Source organism: Syngnathus leptorhynchus, unplaced genomic scaffold (assembly GCF_054491065.1).
Source record: "Syngnathus leptorhynchus isolate UIUO unplaced genomic scaffold, UIUO_Slep HiC_scaffold_339, whole genome shotgun sequence".
NCBI classification, from domain to species: Eukaryota; Metazoa; Chordata; class Actinopteri; order Syngnathiformes; family Syngnathidae; genus Syngnathus; species Syngnathus leptorhynchus.
Window position 1 is genome coordinate 1 of NW_028232302.1, and position 5,000 is coordinate 5,000.

Below are 5,000 nucleotides of genomic sequence, written 5' to 3' on the forward strand. Positions count from 1 at the left end.
CTCCAGCACCCTCCCTGCCTATGGAAGTGTGGAGCTCCAGCACCCTCCCTGCCTACGGAAGTGTGGAGCTCCAGCACCCTCCCTGCCTATGGAAGTGTGGAGCTCCAGCACCCTCCGTGCCTATGGAAGTGTGGAGCTCCAGCACTCTCCCTGCCTATGGAAGTGTGGAGCTCCAGCACCCTCCCTGCCTATGGAAGTGTGGAGCTCCAGCACCCTCCCTGCCTATGGAAGTGTGGAGCTCCAGCACCCTCCCTGCCTATGGAAGTGTGGAGCTCCAGCACCCTCCCTGCCTATGGAAGTGTGGAGCTCCAGCACCCTCCCTGCCTATGGAAGTGTGGAGCTCCAGCACCCTCCCTGCCTATGGAAGTGTGGAGCTCCAGCACCCTCCCTGCCTATGGAAGTGTGGAGCTCCAGCACCCTCCCTGCCTATGGAAGTGTGGAGCTCCAGCACCCTCCCTGCCTATGGAAGTGTGGAGCTCCAGCACCCTCCCTGCCTATGGAAGTGTGGAGCTCCAGCACCCTCCCTGCCTATGGAAGTGTGGAGCTCCAGCACCCTCCCTGCCTATGGAAGTGTGGAGCTCCAGCACCCTCCCTGCCTATGGAAGTGTGGAGCTCCAGCACCCTCCCTGCCTATGGAAGTGTGGAGCTCCAGCACCCTCCCTGCCTATGGAAGTGTGGAGCTCCAGCACCCTCCCTGCCTATGGAAGTGTGGAGCTCCAGCACCCTCCCTGCCTATGGAAGTGTGGAGCTCCAGCACCCTCCCTGCCTATGGAAGTGTGGAGCTCCAGCACCCTCCCTGCCTATGGAAGTGTGGAGCTCCAGCACCCTCCCTGCCTATGGAAGTGTGGAGCTCCAGCACCCTCCCTGCCTATGGAAGTGTGGAGCTCCAGCACCCTCCCTGCCTATGGAAGTGTGGAGCTCCAGCACCCTCCCTGCCTATGGAAGTGTGGAGCTCCAGCACCCTCCCTGCCTATGGAAGTGTGGAGCTCCAGCACCCTCCCTGCCTATGGAAGTGTGGAGCTCCAGCACCCTCCCTGCCTATGGAAGTGTGGAGCTCCAGCACCCTCCCTGCCTATGGAAGTGTGGAGCTCCAGCACCCTCCGTGCCTATGGAAGAGCCACCTCCGCGGGCATGCTGCTCAACCACGCCGGCCCAGAGTTCCAGCCGCTCGGCTACACTCTCTCACAAGCCCCGCCTGGAGCTCCCCAGCCCGCCCCTGGTACCTCAACTACCGAGGCCAGCCGCTCGACCAGGCCGGCCCAGAGTTCCAGCCGCTCGGATAAGCTCTGTCACTCTCCCGCTAAGCAGCCACCGGTAACGGGGAAATGTCGCCGCCTTGTGGACACGCCGTTGTAAATGAATGGGCTTTCGCACTTAGTGCAATTTTCGCCAGCTCCGTGGCTGCAAGTATGGAGCTATGGAGCTATGGAGCCACCAGACAGGCTGGAGCTCTGGAGCTATGGAAGTATGGAGCTCTGGAGCTATGGAGCTATGGAGCTATGGAGCTCTGGGGCTATGGAGCTATGGAGCTATGGAGCTCTGGAGCTCTGGTGCTATGGAGCTCTGGAGCTCTGGTGCTATGGAGCTATGGAGCTATGGAGCTATGGAGCTATGGAGCTATGGAAGTCTGGAGCTATGGAAGTATGGAGCTATGGAAGTATGGAGCTATGGAGCTATGGAGCTATGGAGCTATGGAGCCACCAGCCAGCACCCTCCGTGGCTCAACCACGCCGGCCCAGAGTTCCAGCCGCTCGGCTTCACTCTCTCACAAGCCCCGCCTGGAGCTCCCCAGCCCACCCCTGGTACCTCAACTACCGAGGCCAGCCGCTCGACCAGGCCGGCCCAGAGTTCCAGCCGCTCGGCTTCACTCTCTCACAAGACCCGCCTGGAGCTCCCCGGCCCACCCCTGGTACCTCAACTACCGAGGCCAGCCGTTCGACCACGCCGGCGCAGAGTTCCAGCCGCTCGGATAAGCTCTGTCACTCTCCTGCCGCGCAGCCACCGGTAACGGGGAAATGTCGCCGCCTTGTGGACACGCCCTTGTAAATGAATGGGCTTTCGCACTTAGTGCAATTTTCGCCAACTCTCTGACTGGAGCTATGGAAGTATGGAGCTATGGAGCCACCAGCCACCCAGGCTGGAGCTATGGAGCTCTGGTGCTATGGAGCTCTGGTGCTATGGAGCTATGGAGCTCTGGAGCTCTGGTGCTATGGAGCTATGGAGCTCTGGAAGTATGGAGCTATGGAGCTCTGGAGGTATGGAGCTATGGAGCCCTGGAGCCCTGGAGCTATGGAGCCCTGGAGCTATGGAGCCCTGGAGCCCTGGAGCTATGGAGCCCTGGAGCTATGGAGCTATGGAGCTCTGGTGCTATGGAGCTATGGAGCTCTGGTGCTATGGAGCTATGGAGCTCTGGTGCTATGGAGCTATGGAGCTCTGGTGCTATGGAGCTATGGAGCTCTGGTGCTATGGAGCTATGGAGCTGGTGCTATGGAGCTATGGAGCTCTGGTGCTATGGAGCTATGGAGCTCTGGTGCTATGGAGCTCTGGTGCTATGGAGCTATGGAGCTCTGGTGCTATGGAGCTATGGAGCTCTGGTGCTATGGAGCTATGGAGCTCTGGTGCTATGGAGCTCTGGTGCTATGGAGCTATGGAGCTCTGGTGCTATGGAGCTCTGGAGCTCTGGAGGTATGGAGCTATGGAGGTATGGAGCCACCAGCCAGCACCCTCCGTGGCTGGATCAATGGAAGTGTTTAGGTACCAGGCGGCCAAAGTGCCGAGGCCTCACGCTCGACCACGCCGGCGCAGAGTTCCAGCCGCTCGGATGAGCTCTGTCACTCTCCCGCCGCGCAGCCACCGGTAACGGGGAAATGTCGCCGCCTTGTGGACACGCCGTTGTAAATGAATGGGCTTTCGCACTTAGTGCAATTTTCGCCAACTCTCTGACTTAGAGCTATGGAAGTATGGAGCTATGGAGCCACCAGCCACCCAGGCTGGAGCTATGGAGCTCTGGAGCTATGGAGCTCTGGTGCTATGGAGCTATGGAGCTCTGGTGCTATGGAGCTCTGGAGCTCTGGTGCTATGGAGCTATGGAGCTCTGGTGCTATGGAGCTATGGAGCTCTGGTGCTATGGAGCTATGGAGCTCTGGTGCTATGGAGCTATGGAGCTGGTGCTATGGAGCTATGGAGCTCTGGTGCTATGGAGCTATGGAGCTCTGGTGCTATGGAGCTCTGGTGCTATGGAGCTATGGAGCCCTGGAGCTATGGAGCTATGGAGCTCTGGTGCTATGGAGCTATGGAGCTCTGGTGCTATGGAGCTATGGAGCTCTGGTGCTATGGAGCTATGGAGCTCTGGTGCTATGGAGCTATGGAGCTCTGGTGCTATGGAGCTATGGAGCTCTGGTGCTATGGAGCTATGGAGCTATGGAGCTCTGGTGCTATGGAGCTATGGAGCTCTGGTGCTATGGAGCTATGGAGCTCTGGTGCTATGGAGCTATGGAGCTCTGGTGCTATGGAGCTCTGGTGCTATGGAGCTATGGAGCTCTGGTGCTATGGAGCTCTGGAGCTCTGGAGGTATGGAGCTATGGAGCCACCAGCCAGCACCCTCCGTGGCTGGATCAATGGAAGTGTTTTAGGTACCAGGCAGCCAAAGGGCCGAGGCCTCACGCTCGACCACGCCGGCGCAGAGTTCCAGCCGCTCGGATAAGCTCTGTCACTCACCCGCCGCGCAGCCACCGGTAACGGGGAAATGTCGCCGCCTTGTGGACACGCCGTTGTAAATGAATGGGCTTTCGCACTTAGTGCAATTTTAGCACACTCTCTGACTGGAGCTATGGAAGTATGGAGCTATGGAGCCACCAGCCACCCAGGCTGGAGCTATGGAGCTATGGAGCTCTGGTGCTATGGAGCTATGGAGCTCTGGTGCTATGGAGCTATGGAGCTCTGGTGCTATGGAGCTATGGAGCTCTGGTGCTATGGAGCTATGGAGCTCTGGTGCTATGGAGCTATGGAGCTCTGGTGCTATGGAGCTATGGAGCTCTGGTGCTATGGAGCTATGGAGCTCTGGTGCTATGGAGCTATGGAGCTCTGGTGCTATGGAGCTATGGAGCTCTGGTGCTATGGAGCTATGGAGCTCTGGTGCTATGGAGCTATGGAGCTCTGGTGCTATGGAGCTATGGAGCTATGGAGCCACCAGCCAGCACCCTCCGTGGCTGGATCAATGGAAGTGTTTTAGGTACCAGGCAGCCAAAGGGCCGGGGCCTCACGCTCGACCACGCCGGCGCAGAGTTCCAGCCGCTCGGATAAGCTCTGTCACTCACCCGCCACGCAGCCACCGGTAACGGGGAAATGTCGCCGCCTGGCGGACACGCCGTTGTAAATGAATGGGCTTTCGCACTTAGTGCAATTTTCGCCAACTCTCTGACTGGAGCTATGGAAGTATGGAGCTATGGAGCCACCAGCCACCCAGGCTGGAGCTATGGAGCTCTGGAGGTATGGAGCTATGGAGCCCTGGAGCTATGGAGCCCTGGAGCTATGGAGCCCTGGAGCTATGGAGCTATGGAGCTCTGGTGCTATGGAGCTATGGAGCTCTGGTGCTATGGAGCTATGGAGCTCTGGTGCTATGGAGCTATGGAGCTCTGGTGCTATGGAGCTATGTAGCTCTGGTGCTATGGAGCTATGGAGCTCTGGTGCTATGGAGCTATGGAGCTCTGGTGCTATGGAGCTATGGAGCTCTGGTGCTATGGAGCTATGGAGCTCTGGTGCTATGGAGCTATGGAGCTCTGGTGCTATGGAGCTATGGAGCTCTGGTGCTATGGAGCTATGGAGCTATGGAGCCACCAGCCAGCACCCTCCGTGGCTGGATCAATGGAAGTGTTTTAGGTACCAGGCAGCCAAAGGGCCGGGGCCTCACGCTCGACCACGCCGGCGCAGAGTTCCAGCCGCTCGGATAAGCTCTGTCACTCACCCGCCGCGCAGCCACCGGTAACGGGGAAATGTCGCCG